Source organism: Hemitrygon akajei, chromosome 5 (genome assembly GCF_048418815.1).
Source record: "Hemitrygon akajei chromosome 5, sHemAka1.3, whole genome shotgun sequence".
Classification (NCBI taxonomy): Eukaryota; Metazoa; Chordata; class Chondrichthyes; order Myliobatiformes; family Dasyatidae; genus Hemitrygon; species Hemitrygon akajei.
This window is the reverse complement of record NC_133128.1, coordinates 161436104-161458663: the sequence shown is the minus strand read 5'-3', so window position 1 is coordinate 161458663 and position 22560 is coordinate 161436104. Positions and strand designations below refer to the sequence as shown.

The 22560-nt window shown below is 42.3% G+C and overlaps 1 protein-coding gene across 3 annotated transcripts in view; it reads right to left on the bottom strand.

Moving 5' to 3' along the window:
- Positions 1-3352, bottom strand: part of LOC140728387 (calcitonin gene-related peptide type 1 receptor-like) — an 88862-nt gene extending 85510 nt beyond the window's left edge. Inside the window, exon 1 of one of the 3 annotated variants that reach the window (XM_073047037.1) lies at positions 3015-3352. The gene's annotated coding sequence lies outside the window, so the exon portion shown is untranslated. The remainder of the gene's footprint in view (positions 1-3014) is intronic. The other 2 variants (XM_073047036.1, XM_073047038.1) reach the window with 2 other exon arrangements.
- Between the last annotated feature and the right edge of the window lie 19208 nt (positions 3353-22560).

Below are 22560 nucleotides of genomic sequence, written 5' to 3'. Positions count from 1 at the left end.
TGAGTAAAGTTATCCACGTTGGTTTAGGAGCATGATGGTTGTAGGTAATAAATGTTCCTGAACTTAGCGGAGTGGGCCCTCAGGCACCTGTACACTCTGTTGATGGTAATGGCGAGAAGAGGGCATGGCATGAATGGTGGCAATCCTTGAAGATGGATGCTGCTTTCTTGTGGCAGCACTCCACATGACTCCGATCAGTGGTGGGGATGCTGTGCCGTGATGCACGGGGCTACATCCACCACTTTCTGTAGATATTTCTGTTCTTGAGCATTGGAGCTTCCATACCAGTCAGTAGTGCAAGTAGTTAGGACACTCCCCAACGTGCACCTATAGAACTTCAGCTGCGACACCTCATTTTAGGCCAGGCAATGCCTGCACTCCATCTCCTATCTCGCTCTGCTTGAACAAGGCAATAACTTCACAAAACTCTTCAGTGATCCTTTACCCGTTCACATCCATCTACTGGGCAGGCAATCGAGAGGAAAAATATTCCCATTGGCTGGCTGTGGTGTTTTGCTGTGTGTCCCCTCATCCCCCATTCCTGGGGGAGTCTTATTCTCCGCCCTCTCTGATTTCACCCTGTCCCTTTGCTCCCTTGCACCAGTCCTGCCCACACATTAACCCCAAGTTCTGTCATTTGTGCAATGCAAGGTTCTCAGCATCTACTCCACACCCACCATCCCCTCCACGCCCTTGCACCGACATATACAGTATAACGTTCCTATCTTCATGCTTGAAACTTGTTTTGGTCTCACCCCTTCTTACTCAATGATACATTCCTTCTGACAATTCTACTTTCCCCCATCACCCCCGCCCCCCCGTCCTGACTCAGATCATCCAGCCGGCATCCTCTTTGCTCACTAAGTTCTTCTGTTGTGTCCCTTCACTCCTAGTCCTCCTTGCTTAAAGCCCAGAACTTCAACTAATTTGTTTTATTACCTTGCCTAATTTATTCTTAGGCTTGGCAATCAGGGTTTTTTTTTACACATTAAGCCTCCATGAAGTGTCTGGAAACATCTTATTATAGTAATAGCATCAAGCAAGTTATTTTTATATGTAATTATATAGTTTACACTACTGTTCCTGTGCTTTGCTTTTGTACTCGGCAATTTGCAGGTTGTAAATTTAGTTTAAATATAATGAAGCAACAAGAAGCTGTGAGGGGAGCACAGTGGGTCAGGCAACATCTGTGGCAGATGATGGACAATTTATTTCCTACAAGTTGATACCATTGACAGTATTACTCTCCACAGATGCTGCCTGATCCACTGAGTTTTCTGTTGCTCCAGATTCCAGGGTCTGCAGTCCCTTGTGTCTTGGCCTTAAACATAATGAGCAGCATTACAGCACGAAAGGCATCTGGTGTACAATTACTTTCATTTTTCTTCTTAAATCAGATTTTTTCACTTATAAAGAGTGCATTAAGTGTGAATCCTCACTAAGACCAGGTGTGATTATCACTAACAAACTACATGTGTCAAGGCTCCAGACTGAAGGTGGCAATAATGAACAGATATTTTCTTTCCCTGCATACAACTTCAACCTCTTCTTCACGTTATGTGAATGAACAACATAAAACATTATCGATGGCATTTCCGTAAAACAAACCTTACGGTTCCCCCTCGAGGATGTACGTTGTACTGCACCACACCGGGGAATGCTGGTAAAGAGTTAAACAGCTTTTCCAGGCAAAGCTAATCCGTATTTATATCATTTGAAATAAGTCAGTTGCTAATCCTTGCAGAATGCATTCTAGTATACCCGATTTATTTCTGCAAAACGGCTTTGGTCGTGAGATTGGCTATTTGTCTCAGCTAATCTATCAACTTCTTTTTCACGGTAGCCTTAATATTGTTTTACTCCCGTTATGTAAATAAAAAGCACACAAAATGCTGAGTTCCTCCTACATTCTGTGTGTATAGCTCTGGATTTCCAGCATCTGCAGATTCTCTTGTGTTTATGTAAATAAAGAGAGCTCCCAAAGGGCATCACTACAGTGATGACGATAATTATACGAATAAGTTAAAATATGCACGAGTTCCAACCTGATCGCCGAATAGTTGTGGAGTCAATATTGTATTTTACTCGGACATTTCAAATTTTATTCCTATACAATTAACCCTCTCCAGATCCATTGCTAGATGGTCTTCCTTTCTATTTGTCTGGCAGTTACTAACTTAATCCAAGCTTTTTTTAAGTGCTGAGCCGAGACAAGTACAGACTACATCCAACTTTTTAAGAATATACAATTGGCAGCGTTAAACACGGTGCTTTCTTCTCTTCACATAACTACCTCAGACTTCGGCAGACTGCAAAACCAATGTGATTTCATTTTTGCATTATTATTCATATTATTTTTGCATTAATATTTAATTCAACGTAAAAGTGACAGATCGTTGCCTTCACCCCTACAAACTCCTGTAAATAAACAACTACTTGCAAAGTGTGTAGCGACTTTGGCGCATCATTAGACAAGGTTAATTAATATATTCAGTTAAAAAATATTTGTTAGGTTTACTGAAGAGTTTTATTTTTGTTAACAATGGACGGGGAGGGTGTCCACTGCTGGTTGTAGTAGGTTGCTAAAATCTTATTCTGCCAGAACAGATGGACATGAGGTCCGGGGTCTAAAATAGAAAGGTATGCTACAATCTCAAACTGCTTTCAACAATTAACGCCTGTTTCCTTTGCAAACGAAAACAAAACACAAAACGTGCAGCCTGCTTACTCCACAGCCTAAAGAGAGCGGACTAACGATATAATCTGTCGCCGAGAAGTCAAACGCCAAACGTGAGGAAGCAGCTTGCTGGGAGTCGGAGGGCGAGTTATGAGGACGCGACTCATTTTGCTAACACTGGCGACTGCAGTTATTTTTACAGATGCTAATTCCGCTGTGGAAGATCAGCCAACATACACTGTATAATATATCAGGACATGGCTTTCGCGGGAGATTCTGGAGCTCCGGATAAATCTGGTTTTAGGTGACAGAATAAACAATTGTGTGTTGTACTTACCAACCAGAGCAGGACTGGGTCGTCAAGAATGGGAGGGGGAAGGGGGGCGGGGAATCTCTCTGCTTCTTTCCAAGCTGCAAATAACTGGTCCTTCTGCTTGAGATTAGAAAGTGAGGGGGTGCCGAAGGGTAATCCAGACAGAGACTGCCAGTCAGCGTGCCGTACGCTCTCAGAGTGTGTAGCAGCTCCTCTTGGGCTGCCTGCTTTAAGTTTAGTGCTGGAAACACTGTCAGGAGAGTGAGTGATCAGGACAAGGGCATCATCATTAGCGGGCAAGCCTCCGGCTTCCTGTTACATCATTCTCACCCCGCCTTCAGCTCACCATCAGTCCTGGGGTGGGGGTGCTGAACTCTAGCTTTACTCGGGAGCACCCCTGCACCTGAGGTGCAGCCTACCTCACTCCTCTCCGGGGGGAAACCGGCGGTGGGGGAAAGCGTGATCCGCGACAACCACTGCTCCGTGCCAATAAACTTCACGAAACATAATCAGTACTAAATAATGAAAGGCCGATCACGACCTAAAGCCTGTCGGCGCATTATACACCAACACGCACACGGTGCTGGACAGAAATTAAGTTGTCCAAAGAGTGGGGCATACATTAACTTGGATTCGCCGTCATTCCCACCAGCTAGAAATATTAATTTCGGAGTAAAGGGAAATAAACAGAAAGGCGACGTTACAACTGGGAGCGAGTAGACAGCGACCGTCCTTATAGTTAGGTCGTTTCAAGCGTTGTTGAACGTTAAGGTTGCTGAAGGCTATACGGCAAGAGTGTGCGACACATCCGCACAACTACAGTTCTGGTTTGTTTTACTCAGTAACATGGTCCCCAGCAGAATCAGAACCAGGCAGTAGCAGAGAGAGACACCAAAATCAGTCTACGAAATGTGTTAATTTAGCAGCAAACAGTTCAGTGCAATACATAATCTAGCAGAGAAAATAATAATAAATAAGCAAGTAAATCAATTTCAGTATACGTATATTGAATAGATTTTAAAGCGTGCAATAACAGAAATACTGTATATTTTTTAAAAAAGTGAGGTAGAATCCAAAGATTCAATGTCCACTTAGGAATCGGATGGCAGAGGGGGAGAAGGTTTTCCTGAATCGCTGAGTGTGTGCCTTTAGGCTTCTGTATCTCCTACCCGATGGTAAGAGTGAGAAAAGGGCATGCCCTGGGTGCTGGAGGTTCTTAATAATGGACGCTGCCTTTGCTGATAAAGGGATCGCCTCGGCAGTGGTCAGCAGCGATAACATACTTCAGCGCAGACCCACGTTCGGCACGGTTAGTGCCTGCTGACAGGGAATCGGTGCCAGTATGATGCGAGTTCCCTTGTAGAGAATTGTAGAATCTTATGCCAATCACTCACGCCTATGGCATTCATTCTGGCATCGTCGAAACCACTGAATTCAAGGAGTTACCTCAGACTGATCATTGGAAGGCCAATGAACCAACAATGCCTAACACCCGAATTTCGAAACCAGACCAATAGATCTCCAACGATTCACGATATCGAGATAATATGGATACAAAAATGAGCCTGGTACTCGGGTTGCTATCGCTGTTGGTGTCCACCTCTGCTTCTGTCTGTATTGCTGCTGTCTGCCTTAGCTGATATCCACTTCTCCGAATGTCTGTTACTATTGGTGGCCATCTTTACTATGCTAGTGTCCATTTCTGCCTGATCCATATAGATGGGGTCCCACTCCGCCCTTGTTAATGTCCATAATTACTGATATCCATCTTTGCTAGTGTCTACCTCTACTGGTGTTCCCTTCTCCTGGTGTCCATTTCTGTCAGTGCCCATCTTTTCTGCTGAGCATATTGCTGATGCCCACTTCTGGTGTCTATCATAGCAGGTGTCCATCTCTGCTAGTGCCAGTTTTCCTAGAGTAGATTGACTTTGGTGTCTCTCTCTGCTACTGCCTGTTTTGCTTGTGTCCATCTCTGCAGGCATCTATCTCTGCTAGTCTCCCATTCAGTCCATTCCCACTTCTGCTGGTGTTTATCGCAATTGGTGTCCTCCTCTACCAGTGTCAGTCCATTGCGGTAATCATAACCACCATGTCTATATTGCTGACAACTAACTCTGCTACTATCCTTCTCTACGGGTGGCCATTTCTGCTGATGTTCTCCAGCTAGTTTCCACCTCTACTGCAGTCTACTTCCACTTGTGCCACATCTGCTGGTTTCCACCTCTGCTAGCTAGCCTCCATCTCTGCTAGTGTGTCTTTCTGTTGAAAAACTTAGTGGGTCAAATAAGATCTGCGGAGGCAGAGAGAGAGTCAATGATTCGGGGTAGTCCACGAACAGTCCCAAGATCCTCGACTCCAGCATTTGCATCTCTTACGTTTCACTTCTGTCCATCGTTTCTTGATACTAAAACAATCGTTACCTCACAGGAAAATGCAGATGGATTTCTCTGAATAGCCTGGGCATTCAAAACATCTCGGGAGAGCTCGCTGATCCCGCCGTAGTGCAGGTGCAGCATCGGACAACAGACAAGATATCAGAAGAGAAATGTTACCCGTTCTACAGTTTGACTGAAGTTTGAGCGGTGTATTTGATCTATTTTCAGATATCTTTTCTGTACTAGACTATGTCAGTTACAATTTCAGTATCAGATTTAGTTCGACGAGTTGGAATATTTCCTGCCTACAAAGGATGTTATTACTCGCCCCTGACTCCATACCCAACCACCCTGGTGTCCCGGTACTGAATGATAAATCATCGTTAAGTATGGTCTTTCTCTGTCGTTTCGCACTGCTACCTCACTGGCTGAGTGTCCCTAGTATTTTCCGTTTTTATTTAAGGATACGCTGGCTGAATCGTTACCTGCTCCAAATTCTACATCAGCGGCAGTTTTCAAACACCGGCTGGTTCGCAGAATTATACGCGAGCGGCTCGGCAGGGTCCGAATGGACATGCTTTTAATTGCAACCCTTGTTCAAAGAAATCTGATTCAGATCTGGAAACCGCAAAGCGTAATCCGCATTCCCCAAAAGAGCGCATAATTACCCCGGCTGCATTCCGTTCGTTTACTATTAAGAAAATAATTGCATTTAACAGGAAAAATGAAGGTGCTTTCACCTGATTTTAATTTTTTAAATCCTGTTACATGGTGGATCTTGACAACTTTCTAGCAGGTGGAAATGTCACAAAACTTCATCAACAACTTCCCCCCCACCCCCTCCCACCCCGGCCCATACCCCTCCCCCACTATTTTACGGGTATATGGCGCCCCCCAGTGTCACTGGCTCAAAAGCTGTAAGAAGCCCCTGGCTGCGTATCTATCTGGTCGCATTCCCTCGTTTATTTTCGGGGGTTGTTGCTTGCAGCTATCTTGCTGAAAACAAGCTTTACATTTTGAAAGAATCAATTACCACTTGTTCTTCTTACGAAATATTTTGATTGTTTAGATTTTGACTTTGATTTACTGCCGACAGTTAATGGGGAGCTGAGTACTGTTAACTTTTTCGGCGATCTTTAAAACTAATCTGGGTCGGATGGAGAAGAGGTTATTTAGTGAGATTACACCGAAACGTGTCCAAAGCATTTGAGGTGTACAGCGTCTTTTGGACACACTCGCATAAAGGAGACAAAGGAGTAAATAGACAAGGAACACTTCCCGTTTGAATAAAAGGAAGTGTAGTCTTTACAAGTAGTTCTCTCCGAATGACTCTATTTCGAATACCATATTAAAACTTACTGCACTGACGCAGTAAAACAACCTACGTCCTCTTCACTTTCCTAAAATGCCGAAGACAACTGAGTAGCTATCCCACTAACACCCTCCCGTATCTTGATCTTCAGATAATCCACTTCGACATATCTTCGCCATTCTTATTTTCATAATCAAATCTCCCCGGTTGTTTTAATGTTTTTCTGTAAGTATTTCCATGGGATGATTTTTTCTGAGCTTCTCGCATGGACCGGTGCCCCCCTGGTGTTCATACCGGGAATGGAAGATTGTGAGGCAGGTTATTCCCAAAATAAAATTAGTCCTCTTTCCAAAGTTCTGATAGCTAATTCTTGACTTCAGGAAAGGAATGTTGCGCATGTTTTTTTTTAACCCTGAATCCATCATCTGCTGAAACCTTCATTAATGTCACACCCAACCTTAATACTTCAGTTACCTTCAGACTGATCATCATCCGCCTGCCTGGTCAAAAAGGCACAACAGTGCCTCTTCAAAGATTTCAAAGGTACGTTTAATGTCAGAGAAATGTATACAATATACATCCTGAAATGCTTTTTCTGCGCTTCAGAAGTCTGAAGAAATTTGGTATGCCCCCCTCCAAATTCTAAGGACGTTGTATAGGGGTACGATTGAGAGCATCCTGACTGGCTGCATCACTGCCTGTTATGGGAACTATACTTTCCTCAATTGCAGGACTCTGTAGAGAGTGGTGTGGACAGCCCAGAGCATCTGTAGATGTGAACTTCCCACCATTCAGGACATTTACAGAGACAGGTGTGTAAAAAGGGCCTGAAAGATCATTGGAGACCCGAGTCACCCCAAACACAAACTTCCAGCTGCTACCATCCAGGAAACGATACCGCAACATAAAAGCCAGGACCAACAAGCTCCGGGACAGCTTCTTCCACCAGGCCATCAGACTGATTAATTCATGCTGATGCAGTTGTATTTCCATGTTGTATTGACTATCCTGTCATACACAATATTTATTATAAATTACTATAATTGCACATTGCACATTTGAATGGAGATGTAAGGCAAAGATTTTTACTCATGTATTTGAAGGATGTGAGTAATCAAGTCAATTCAATTCAATTCATCATCAGCCGTCCTGCTGAAGGGGCTCGGCCCGAAATGTTGATTATACTGTTTTCCATAGATGCTGCCTGTTCTGCTGAGTACCTCCAGCATTTTCTGTGCTAAAGCTGTATCATAACTGACACCATCTGTCCACCCCATTCTTAATCTACATGAGCTCCAGTGAATCCTGCGTTTAAAATTCTCAGTAACCTCCACCAATCTACAATCCTCCATTTGTTGTGTTGTATGGCACTGATAAGGAGAGAGTATGATATGAATATTGCAGGCAAGATTAAGGAAAATCCCACGAGATTCTATAGCTACTGAATATAAAAAGCAAAAGGGTTGCAGGGGAGAGGATAATTGCCAACAAGTGATCAACAAGGCTGCCTAGTCTCAAGCCATAGGAGATGGGTGGGATTTTTAATTAGTATTTTTCTTCAGTGTTCACTGGGAGAAAATCATGGTTGCTCAAGAGATAAGGGAAACAAATAATGAAGTTGTCACTGGGGGGAGGTAATTACAGCCATACAGAACATTAAACTGGACAAATCCACAGAGCTCATGAATTCACTGAGCTCATACATCCTTGGACTTTATGGGTGACTAGAGAGCAAATTGTGGAGGCCATCGCCAAGATATTTTCTTCATTGTCAGTGAAATTCCAAAAGGCTGTAAGGTGGCTGATATTGCTCCATTGTTAAACAGTAGCAAAGACAAGGCATGGAACTACAGGCTAGTCAGCCTGACATCAGTAGTGGGGAGGTTCCTGCAGGACAGAAACTAAAGCATTTGGATAGATGGAGTCAACATGGCTTTGTGCATGGGAAGATGTGACTGACAAACCATTTAGAGTTTTTTCTTGAAGAGGTAACCAAAGGCAGAGTGGTGGATCTTGCCTATTTGGACTTTGCAAGGGTCCTGCATGGTCAGCTGGTTTAAAAGATTAAGTCCGATGGAACTGAGGGAAAGCTAGTTAAGTGGATTCAAAATTGGCCCCGAGGTAGGAAGCAGAGGGTGATGGTTCAAGGTTGTTTCTCCGAATGAAGGACAGTGACAAATGGTATGCCACAGAAGTTAGCGTTTTGGCCCTAGCTATTCATTATTTATATAAATGATTTGGATGCAATTGCATAAAGCTTGATCAGTAAGTTTGCAGCTGCTGAAAAATTCAGAGATGTTGTTGATAGCAAAGAAAGTTATCAAAGACTACAGGGGTATCTTGATCAGTTAGGGAAGTTGGCTGAGGAGTGGCAAATGAAGTTCAATACAGATAAATGTGAGAACATGCATTTTGGAACGCCAAACCAGCATAGGATATACTTTGAATAGTAGAACACCATGGAGGGTAGTGGAACAGATGAAGCTTGGAGTATAAATGCATTGTTCATTGAAAGTGGCATCACAGGTGATAAAGGTGTTTAGCGTGCTGGCCTTCATCAGACAGGGTATTGAGTATAGGAGATAGGACATTATGTTGCAGTCGTGTAAGTCATTGCCAAGGCTGCCCTTGGAGTGCTGTGTACAGTTTTAGTCACTCTGTTACAGGAAAGTCATGGTGAAAATGGAAAGAACACAGAAAAGATTTACAAGGATATTGCCAGGGCTAAGAGTGCCTGAGTTATAGGGAGAGATCGGTGAGGCTAGGGACAGAGGAGAATGAGAGGTGACCTTATCGATATGTTTAAAATTATGAGAGGCATATTTCAAATTATGAGAGGCCCAGGTAGGAGAATCCAACCTAGGTGCATAGATTTAGGATGGAAGGGAAATAGGCTGGTGACTGAATGGATGAGCTGTTAGAGGAAGTGGTTGAGGCAGGTAAAATAATATCAGTTCAGAGCACTTGGATAAGGGACATGGAGGCACAGGGCTTAGAGAAGTACTGTCCAAATGCAGGAAATTAAAACTAGCTGAATAGACACCAGCATGGACCTATTCATCTGAAGGGCTTGTATTGTTGCTGCATTGCTCTGACACTCTACAGTGCAGATATGGAAGCCCAAATGTGGGCATCCATGAGATGCTGTTTACCACCACAATCTGTACCATCATGGTCTGCATCCTTCATTCTATCAATACTGTCAGCTTAGGGGGATCAACCTGGTTAAATGAAGAACACGGAAGTGCATGCTGGGAGCAGCACCAAACATATCCAAAGAATGGTGAGGGGCCAGTCTAGTGACCAGCAGAAGCCCTTTGAAGACTGTAAGAAGAATCTCAGTGGTAAGTCATTTCCTGCCCCAGTAGAACATTCAAGTTAGCATGTAATTCCTGAATTATGAAAATAACATGGTGATTATTCCTGTAATGGATGATGGGACAGAAATTGCTTTCAGAATTTTGATTTCCCTATTATTGTTAACCCACAGAGCATTGCCCTCCAATGTAAATTCTATGCCAAATATATTATTGCGGTTTCCATATTAAGACTTGCAAGGTCAGATGGTTTGCCCATCTGCTTCCAGCTAAGTTTCTCATTAACTATCAATGTTCATCATGTTGATGATTTTCTAACTGTGGCAATAAACATCACTTTTGCAATCCTGAAAGATATAGTAGTCACCTAAGTGTGGAAGTACTGTTTACATAGGCAGACTGATAATGATCATTGCCTTCAATGAGAATTACAGCTGGTTCTCAGCAAGTCATTTCAGCTCTCAGTCAATCTGGTGTTTCTGGCATCGGGCCATCATGTCAAAAGAATCAGCCCACTGTAAATGCTATAAGCAAAATCAAAAACTTTGGGTACTGGCCTTGACATGAACATAACCTGGGAAAATTAGCAGTGGGCTGCACATTTTCAGCAGCGCACACCTTTAACTAAGGACACATCCAGTTCTGGAAATGGAAAACCAGATTATTTTGGCATTGATTATTGCCAGGGAGTGGGTGTTAGAGTAAATGTTCTTTACTTTGATAGACTCAATTTCAAAAAGAAAAATGACAACCAATAAGAAGCTGTCAAATAACTCAGAAAGCTACATTACTGCTCAAATAAATTCAACGGTGATATTAACTTAAATTTCTTACTGCCATAGTGAAGTCAAAGTATTATACGTTACCGTATATTGCCTCAAGATTCATTTTCCTGCAGGCATTTACAGGAAAATAAAGAAATAAAATAAATAAAGACTGACAAACAACCAATGTGCAAAAGAAGACAGATTGCGCAAAAAAAAATACTGTAAATATGAGCTGTAAATAGTCCTTGAAAGTGAGACTGTAGTTTGCAGAATTAGTTCAGAGTTGTGCTGAGTGAAGTTATCCATGCCGGTTCGGGAGTGTGTAGGGTAAGAACCATTCCTGAACCTGGTAGTGTGGACGTAAGTCTTAAGATGCAATTGTGGCCTGAATGGTGGGAGTCCTTAGATAGATAGATAGATACTTTATTCATCCATGCTGCGTTCTTGTAGCAGTACTCCATGTAAATGTGCTCAGTGGTAGGGAGGGCTTAGCCTGGGATGGACTGGGCTGAATTCATCAGATTTTGTAGACTTTTCCTGTCCATACCTGGCCAGGATGACACTCTTCACTGTATGTTAACACAAGGCTGGCAAAGTTTTCGTTGACATGCTGAATCTATGCAAAACTTCTGAGGAAGTAAAGTTGCTGACGTGCCTTCTTTGTGTAAACATTTGCGTGCTGGTCCCAATATAAATCCTCTGAAATGAGAACAACAAGGAACTTAAAGTGACCATCCCTCTCCACCTCTGATCCATTGATGAGGACTGGCTCACGTATCTTCGGTTCCTTCCTCCTGTAATCGATAATCATTAGCTCTTTACATTTACTGATGTTGAGTGAGAGGTTAATGTTATGGCACCATAGAAGCATAGAAATATAGAAATCTACAGCACATTACAGGCCCTTCAGCGCACAAAGTTGTAACCTACTCTAGAAACTCCCTAGAATTACCCTACTGTATAGCTCTCTATTTTTCTAAGCTCCATGTACCTATCTAAGAGTCTCTTAAAAGACCCTATTGTATTCGCCTCTACCACCTTCAGTGGCAGTGCATTCCACACACCCAGTACTCTCTGAGTGAAAAACATAACTCTGAATCCCCTTTGTATCTAACTCCAAGCACCTTAAAACTATGGCTCTTTGTGTTAGCCATTTCAGCCCTGGGAAAAGGCCTCTGGCTATCCACACAATTAATGCCTCTCATCATCTTATACACCTCTATCAGGTCACCTCTCATCCTCCATTGCTCCAAGGAGAAAAGGCCGAGTTCACTCAACCTATTCTCATAAGGCATGCTCTCCAATCCAGGCAACATCCTTCTAAATCTCCTCTTCACCCTCTATAGTATCCACATTCTTCCTGTGATGAGGTGACCAGAAATGAACACAGTGCTCCAATGGGGTCTAACTAATATAGTTATAACATTAATATAGATATAACATTACCTCACGGATCTTGAACTCAATCCCACAGTTGATGAAGGCCAACACACCATATACCATCTTAGCAACACTGTCATCCTGCACAGCAGCTTTGAGTCTCCTATGGACTCGGACCCCAAGATCTTGCTGATCCTCCACACTGCCAAGAGTCTTACCATTAATATTATATTCTGTCTTCAAATTTGATCTACCAAAATGAACTACTTCACACTTATCTGGGTTGATCTCCATCTGCCAGTTCTCAGCCCAGTTCTGCAACCTATTGATGTCACGCTGTAACCTCTGACAACCTTTCAGACTACCCACAACATCCCCAACTTTTATATCCTCAGCAAACTTACTAACCCACCCTTCTACTTCCTCATCCAGGTCATTATAAAAATCACAGAGAGGAGGGGTCTCATAACAGATCCCTGCGGAACACCACTGGTCACCGACCTCCATGCAGAATATGAACCATCTACAACCACCCTTTGCCTTCTGTGGGCAAGCCAATTCTGGATCCACAAAGCAAGGTCTCCTTGGATCCCATGCCTCATTACTTTCTGAATGAGCCTCACATGGGGGACCTTTCAAATGCCTTACTGAAATCCATATACACTACATCCACTGGCATTCAACCAGATTTTCAATCTCTCTCCTATATGCTGATTCATCACTACTTCTGCTTCAGCCAAGAACAGTGGTGTTGTCAGCAAACTTAAATATAGCATTGGAGCTGCACTTACCCACACAATCATAGGTATAAAGCAGGGGGCTAAGGACACAGCTCTGTAGTGTACCTATGTTGAAGGTGAGTATGGAAGGGACATTGCTCCGATCTATACTGACTGAGCCTACATGTGAGGAAATTCAGGATCCAGTTGCACTGGGTTGAATCATGTAAATTTCTTACAGAAGTGATAGTTTCGCAAATAGAGCATCAGCTATTCTTATAATGGCCCGCCATATTAGCCTTCATCAGTTGATTTTTACATCTGCATATAATTTATGGGTATCTTTGATTACCAAGCCACCAAGCAGAGATCATGTAGAACACATCAGGCTATCGTGAGACTTACTAAACTGAGTATTTGCATGAAATTTTCCCCTCTACCAGGTGTCCTGTTGAAATTCACACAAACTGGAATGGCATAAATCTATAAATCTGCATCCGAACAATTCTCATTCTGAAACTATGCCAACATTTTGAGGTTGATAGTGTTGCATTATATAAAAGGTAGAAACTGATCCATCATTGTCTCACCAGAATTTGTTTAATGAACAGTTCTTATTCAGTGGGAATTTATTAAAGAGGGAAAACTTATTAGAGAGTGCCCTCTGGTGTACAATTACACACAGAACACCAGCAGCTAATGCAGAGGATCATCATAGTATGCTTATCCCAGTTTTCATAATGTGCATGCTTGTAGACGTTAACTAACTTTAAAAGCCCTCAGAAGTAAAATGCATTTCACTAATAATAGGTGTCTTATTTCGTAAACACTAATACTTGCAATCTATAGAATCAAAGACACAGAGCGGACGCAGCTGTTCAGATGAAGAGCCTTTGACCTCAAATGTTAATGCCGTTTAACATTCCATAGATCTGCCTGGCCTGCTGTGTGTTTTCAGCGTTTTCCGTTTTAAATGTATTCAATGTTTAAAGTCAAAGCATATTTTCCAATGCACAAGTATGTGTATGCACAGGTGCAACAAAAAATGTATTTGCAGCAGTTTCACAGACACATGGCATCATATAAGCAGCATCCTCATGAAAGGCAAATTAATCATAAGTTACACATTTTTACAAAAACAAAAAAGCCATTGAATTGCAAAGTGATAAAAGTGGGCATAGCGTTGGTAAACTGTAGTGATTATGGTTTTGCCGGTTGGATCAAGAACCGCATGTCTGAAGGAAAGTAACTATTTCTGAATCTGATGGTGACTTCAAGCTTCTGCACCTCCTGCATAATGGTAGTTGCGAAGAAAAGGACATAGCCTGGATGATGAGGATCTTTGATGATGGATGGTGCCTTCTTAAGGCAGTGCCTCTTGTAGGTAATACCACTAGTGTGGAGGGCTGTGCCCATGATGCATTGGGCAGAGTCCGCTGATCTCTTCAGCTCCTTGAGGTATTGTGCATTCGAATTCCGGTACCAAGCTATGATTCTGCAAGTCAGGATACTTTCAAAAGTATACCTGATAAAGTTTATTAGAGTGTTTAGTGACAAGCCAACCCTCTTTAACCTCCTAAGAAAGTAAAGACACTGGAGCACTTTCCTCATGTTTGCATCTATATGCTGGGCCCGTGACAGGTCACCTCATATGTCAACGCCCAGGAAATTAAACTACTGCTGATCCCCCACTTGGTGGCGCAATAATATCAGCACCAGACTCCAGAGCGAAGGTTCCTGAGTTTGAATCCAAGTTGGGTTGAGCGTTGAGCTAGCAACTCAGCCTCGTAAAAAACAAGAATAGCTGGAAACACCGTCAAAAAACGGTGCCCCGATAACTCCACTGCCGAGTTAAGGGCTATTCTTCTTCTTCTTCTTCTTCTTCAGATCTCCCAATGTAGACGGGTACATGTTGGCCCTCATTCCCTTCCTGAAGTTAACAATCTTTAGTTTTGCTAATGTTAAGCGGGAGGTTGTAGTTGTGACACCACTCAACCAGGTGACCTACCTTGCTCTTCTAAGCTGACTCATGACCAGCCCTGAATCATCCAACAACAGTGGCGTCATTGGTCAATTTGAAGATGGCATTGGAGATGTGCTCAGCAACATGGTAATGTGTGTACAGAAAGTAGAACAGGGAGATCAGCATACAGCTAATGAGGTGTGCCGGTGCTGATAATCAGCAAGGAGGAGATGTTGTTACCAAACCTCAAGGACTGATAGATAGATAGATAGATAGATAGATAGATAGATAGATAGATAGATAGATAGATAGATAGATAGATACTTTATTCATCCCCATGGGGAAATTCAACTTTTTTTCCAATGTCCCATACACTTGTTGTAGCAAAACTAATTACATACAATACTTAACTCAGTAAAAAATATGATATGCATCTAAATCACTATCTCAAAAAGCATTAATAATAGCTTTTAAAAAGTTCTTAAGTCCTGGCGGTTGAATTGTAAAGCCTAATGGCATTGGGGAGTATTGACCTCTTCATCCTGTCTGAGGAGCATTGCATCGATAGTAACCTGTCGCTGAAACTGCTTCTCTGTCTCTGGATGGTGCTATGTAGAGGATGTTCAGAGTTATCCATAATTGACCGTAGCCTACTCAGCGCCCTTCGCTCAGCTACCGATGTTAAACTCTCCAGTACTTTGCCCACGACAGAGCCCGCCTTCCTTACCAGCTTATTAAGACGTGAGGCGTCCCTCTTCTTAATGCTTCCTCCCCTACTGATCTACTGATGATTAATTTAAATATCCAATTGCAGAGGGAGGTACAGTGGGAAGTTTGATAATAGATTTGGAATTGATGATTTTGTTGTAAGTCAAGTTGCACTCAATGAACAGTTGTCTAGGTGGTCCAGAACAGAGTAAAGAGCCTGAATAATCACATCTGCTGTCGATCTGTTGTGGTGGTAGGTAAATTGGAGCAGATCCAGGTCATCTCTGAGGCCGGTGTTGATTCACAACATAACCAATCTCTCAAAGAGCTTCATTATAGTTGATGTGCCACCAGTCTGTCGTCACTGAGGCAGGTCACCGGTGGGCACTGGTAAAATAGATGTTTTTTCTGAAGTACAAGTGTGAAACTGAATGTGTCTGTAAACACTCCAGCCATTGGTCCATACAGATCTTTCGTAGTTGGCAAGGTTCACCAATAGCATTATTTCTTTCTAACCATTTGCCTAGATTTGAATAATTAGTGTGCAGGAAAACGAGCATATTTTAAAGCTTGACAGAAAGATAAAAGAATTTGATGTTAGCCTTATCCAAAACAACTCAATAAATTGATATGTAATTAAAAGACATCATTGTTGAACTACTAAAATCCTTCAATTCATCTGACCTTTTGATTGACAGGAGGGTCAATCCTGCTGGTGGATATTCTTTCTTTAAAACTTGCTTGATCCAGAATCTATCTTCAAATGTAATGTGGAACCTAACCAGTTGAATCATTACTGAAGAAAATGGCCGATCATACTCAATAGATGATAGCTTCCCTTAAAACCAAGGCACTATTACAGAAAAGAGAAGTATAGCTAACATAGCCCCCTGGCTCACCTCAGGCTCGCTCAGCTCACATCCGTCTAGGGGCAGCAGCCTTCGGCCCCACCAAACTGGATAATCAGCTTGTGTAAATGTTGTGTGATGTCCCCAACCCTGCCAATTAACAGACAGTACAGAATATAAGAACATAAGAACATAAGAGATAGGAGCAGGAGTAGGCCAATCGGCCCCTCAAGCCTGCTCCGCCATTCAACAAGATCATGGCTGATCCAATCTTAACTCTAGTTTTCACCGAATCCCACAAGGCAACAGTGCCAACCAACAGGGCACCATGCCGCCCATTTTATTTTATTATTCATCCAAATGCGATTAAACGATTACACTTTATAGAGATTACTAAAACTAAATGATTAATAACGAAACAGTATATATGAAGGAAAAGAAAATAAAGAAAAGGCGCCAAACTTATCAAAGTCCAAACCACTTAGTGCACAACCGTTGGAGCTCAATTAATGAAGTCTTCTGGCCACAATTCGATCCCCTCAGACCTCCTCGACTCGCAGCTCAGGACCACCCGAAGTGATCAACCAAGCACCCCTGGCACGTCTGTGTTCGTCTCCTCTCCTCGCTGAAAATCCTGGCCTCGGACCCCCCGTACTAGGTCCGTTCTGTCGCCCAGCTTACAGCATCGCGTCCTCTCTCTCTCACCCCCTGCGCCGACTCCCCAAAATGCCCGACAACGATCAGTTTACAGACCCAGAAGAAAGAATAACATTAATCCCAATTGGTTAACAAACAAATACAATTCGCAATATCAGTAATTTTAACCCAAACAAACTGCGAGAGAAAGCACTTATCATAACAAAGCAGCATTCCTACTTTTAACAAAACAAAGAAGACATTTTGATTAACATACCCAGTAACATAAAGAAGAAACCTCAATACACAAAGAAAACCCTCGCAAAAGAAGAAACCCCCTTACACTAATATAGGAATTGAGATAACTTCAGCGCAATATCTTGTTCCTGCAACATTTTCAAATAGAACCAGTTACCTATTCTGTTACTAACAAGTCTACTAGCAACATGCATATTAGGAGATAATATACACAAAGGCTGGGGCCATGCTTTTGCTTGTGCAGAAGTAGGACCAATTTAAATAGGTTTCTTCTTTTCACAGACAGCTTTCTTCCCAGAGTAGGGATTTGTGGTTACGAGAGTGATCTTCAATCTGGTTAATCATACAAAGCTGATTTCTGCGAGGCATTGCTGAATTTGGAACTCTCATCGGTCATTATATTGGCAAATACCCAGTGTTAATGTACAGAGAGATCCTGGGATCCATTTCCGTAGCTCCCTGAAAGTGCCCGCACAAATCGAAAGGATGGCAAAAAAGACATATAGCATGCGTCCCATTGTAAGTTGAGGCACTGGGTTCAAGAGTCAGCAAGATATGTTGCAGATTTTTTAAATTCTGGTTAGACCACATTTGGAGTATTTCATTCGATTCTGGTTGGCCCATTAAAGACCATAAGACATAGGAGCAGAATTAGGCCATTTGACACATCAACTCTGCTCCACCATTTTATTATGGCTGATGCATTTCCCTCTCTGTCCCAATCTCCTTCCTTCTCCCTATATTTCTTCATGCCTTGACTAATCAACAGTCTATCAGCTGCTGCCTTAAATATACCCAATGCCTTGGCCTCCTCAGCTGCCTGCGGCAATGAATTCCACAGATTCACCACTCTCTGGCTAAAGAACTTTCTGCTCATCTCTGTTCTAAATGGATGTTTCTCTATTCTAAGGCTGTGTTCTTTGGTCTTAGTCTCTCTCACCATAGGAAACAAATTCTCCACATCCACTCTAAAGTTTCAAAAGTTCATTTATTATCAAAGTATATATGCAGTATACAACTCTGAAATTGTTCTTCTCCAGATAAAGGCCTTTCAACATTCGATAGGTTTCAATGAGAATCCCCCCTCATTTTTCTGAATTCCGGTGAGTAAAGGCCCAGAGCCATCAAAGGCTCCTCGTTTGATAAGCCTTTCAATCCCAGTATGATTTTTATGAACTTGTTTGAACCCTCTCCAATGTCAGCACATCCTTTTTTAAGAACTGCTCACAATACTCCAAGTGAGGCTTCACCAGTCCCTTATAAAGCCGTAGCATTACATCCTTGCATTTGTATTCTAGTCCTCTCAAAATGAAGGCTTACATCGCATTTGCTTTCCTCATCACTGACTCAACTTGCAAACTACCCTTTAGGGAATCCTGCATGAGGACTCCTAAGTCCCTTTGCACCTCAGATTTTTGAATTTTCTCACCATTTAGAGAACAGTCTACCCTTTTATTTCTACTACCAAATTGCATGGCCGACACTGCATTCCATCTGCCACTTCTTTGCCCATTCTCCTAAGTACTTCTATAGCTTCTCTGCTTCCTCAACACGACCTGCCTCTTCACTTATGGGAAAGATGTGGAAGCTTTGGAGAGAGACTAGAGAAAAAGTTTACGAGGGTGCTGCTGGGATTAGAGGGCATGTGTTATAAGGACAGGTTGAACAATCTAGGGTGGCTTTCTCTGGACTGTCTGAGGCTGAGGAGAGATCTGATGGCATTATCAGATTATGAGAAGCATAGATAGGGTAGACAGTTAGAATCTGATTCAGGGTAGAAATGTCAAATATTACAGGACACACGCTTAAAGGGAAAGGAGCGGATGTTCAAAGCACTGATATTTTAAGTGGAAATTGGTGGGTGATGGTGAAGGAAGATATGATAGAGGCACTTAAGAAGCTCTTAGCTAGGCACTTGAATTTGCAGTGAATGGAGGAACATGGACCAATTGCAAGCAGAATGGATTAGTGCAATTAAGCATCATTAGCTTAATTATTTCAGTACAATGTCATGGGCTGAAGGGCCAGTTCCTGTGCTGTACTGTTCTATGTGCATTGTTCTACAGCAAACAAACAGAAACATCCTGTGAAGCTAAAGATGACCAGAATTGGAAAAGTATTAATAACTTCAGTAAGTATTTTTTAAAGTTTAAGCAATATAATCATTGGTTCAATAGGAAGTTAGCCTGGGGAATAAATAATGAAAAGCAAGAAGCATAATTCTTCATGGTTGATGACATGAGCAATATTCCAGAAACAGTCGTTAACCAAGAATTGGCAGGAAGAGAAGAATTCAAAAAATCTACAAGATCCAGGGAACTGATTCTCAACAAATTCTTGGAGAGTTTCAGGCTGATAAATTACTATGTCCTGAGGGATTTCATCCTAGAGTATTAAGAGGTATTGATATATTGATTTTAGTTTTCCTAAATCCCCTCAAATTCATAGAGGTTTCATTAGATTTGAAAAGAGCATTGCCAGTTGACTAAACATTTGTCATGGGAAAATGTCAGAAGCTATTATCTGCAGGGCAATAAAAATAAACAGCTAATCAGAAAATCAGAATTATCCTATAAAAGGGAAATTATGTTTAACCAATTCATTGCCATTCAGAAGTAATATTTCTGAATGGACTAAATGTAGATATCCAGAAGATAAGGTGCTGCATTAGAAAGTAATAATTTGGATGTTGAAGGTTACTTGGCTTACTGGAAGTAAAGAGAAGACCAAAAAAAAATCTTTTTTATGAGTGGCAAGATGAACAAGTCAGATGTATCAGTATTATAATGCAGTAAAGGGGATTACTGAGGCATGAGAGAGGACCTGGCCAAAATTGATTGGAAAAAAAAACACTGGCAGGGATGACAGCTGAGCAGCAATGGCTGCAATTTCTGGAAACATTTCAGAAGGCACAGGATATATACATTCCAAAGAGGAATTAATATTGTAAAGACAGGATGACATAACTGTAGCTGACAAGAGAAGTCAAAGCCAACATAAAAGCCAAAGAGAGAGCATATAATAAAGCAAAAAAAAATGGAAAAGTTAGAGGATTGGGAAGATTTTAAGAACCACAGAATACAACTAAAAAAGTAATTAAGAAGGAAAAGATGGAAAGTGAAGGTAAGCTAGCTAGTAATATTAAAGAAGATACCAGGAGTTTCTTCAGATACATATAGTATAAAAGAGAGGCAGGAGTAGGTAAAGACCACTGGAAAACAATGGGGAACAAGGAAATGGCGGATGAATTGAATAAGTATTTTCAGATTCAGATTCAGATTCAGTTTATTGTCATTTAAAAACCACAAATGCAATGCAGTTAAAAAATGAGTCAACGTTCCCCCAGAATGATATCACAAAAGCACATGACAAAACAGACTAAACCAGAAAATCCACATAACGTTTGGCAATCCCCAATCCAGAGTCCGGAGAGGCTGCTGCGTATTAATATCGTGCTACCATCTTAGCATATTCCCCGAGAAAGGAGCTCCAAATCCACCAGACAAACAAGACCAAAAACTAAAGCTACAAGACCTGCACAAAACCACATAGTTACAACATATAGTTACAACAGTGCAAATAGTACCATAATTGATTTTAAAAAAAACAGACCATGGGCATGGTAAAAATAGTCCAACGATGTTAAAAGACTATAAGTTCAAAAGTAACCACCACACAGTTTCCACAAGTCCTCAGAGTCCCAATAGACTTGTCATCCCACGCAGCTGGCAGAAGGGAATACCTCTGCTATGGACTTCCATGGTGCCGCCCGACTCAGCCTCACAGACGCAGCACACAATGAAAGCTCCGTCGGACCCAGCCTCACAGACACAGCATACACTGAAAGCGACCTGACCGCAGCGAACTCCGAGTCTGTCGAACCTCCTAGCCTCCGACCATCCCCTTCAGCAGAGCTTCTCTGAGAACCATCCTCTGCTGAGTGTATTAAGACGCCCCCGCCAACGGCCATCGGCAACGCGACCCCGAGGACTGGGGTCCTGTTCTTCTCAGCAGAGACCCAGACCTCACAGCAGCAGCAGCAACGAAGAGGGCCTTCCTGGAGATTTCCAGATGTTCCTCCGTGCTCCGTTCTCCCACATCCGTTTTTCATTAGATTAGGATTACGCACGGCACCCCGCTTAACAACTAACATATCAGCTCCAGAGTGGCTGCTGCAAGCTGCATCGCGCCGCCATCTTGATGAACCAGTGCATTAGTCTTCACTGTGGAAGACACTAGCAGTGTACAAGAAGTTCAAGAGTGCCAGGGAGCAGAAGTATGTGAAGTTGCCATTGCTAGGGAGAAAGTTCTTGGGACCTGAATGGTCATAAGATAGATAAGTCACCTGCACCAAGTGGTCTAAACCATAGAGTTCTGAAAGGGGAGGCTGAACAGATTGTGAAGGCATTAGTAATGAACTTTCAAGAATCAATTTATTCTGACATGGTTCAGAGTCGGTGGTGAGGAAGGCAAATGCAATATTAGCTTTTATTTCAAGAGGACTAGAATATAAAAGCAAGGATGTAACGTTGAGGCTTTATAAAGCAGTGGTGAGGCCTCACTTGGAGTATTGCTGGCAGTTTTTGGCCCCTTATGTAAGAAAGGATGTGCTGACATTGGAGAGGATTCAAAGAAGGTTCTCAAAAATGATTCCGTCTTGTCATATGAAGAGCATTTGATGACTCTGGGCCTCTACTCAATGGAATTCAGAAGAATGAGAGGTGACCTCATCGAAGCCTATCAAATGTTGAAAGGCCTTGATAGAATGGATGTGGAGAAGATGTCTCCTATGGTGAGGGAGTCTTAGACCAGAGGACACAGTCTCAGAACAGAGGGCCGTCCTTCTAGAATGGAGGTGATGAGAATCTCTTTAGAGAAAGAATGGTGAATCTGTGAAATTTGTTGCCACAGGCAGCTGTGGAGGCCAAGTCATTGTGTATATTTAAGGCAAAGGTTAATAGATTCATTATTAGTCAGGGCTTGAAGGGATACAGGAAGCAAGTAGGAGATTGGGGCTGAGCAGGAAAATGGATCAGTCATGATGAAATGGCGGAACAGACTCAATGGGCCAAATGACCTAATTTTGCTCCTATATCTTATGGCCTTGTGTGCCATGGGGATCAGTGTTGGAGCCTCACCTTTTATAACTTATATTAATGACCTAGATGATGACACCATTGATGTGAATGTTGATGAGCAAAGGCTGGTGGGAAAGTAAATTGCGTAAAGGACATAGGAGGCTAGGAAAGGATGTACTGTAGCTAGCTTAAGTGAGAGGGAAAAGATC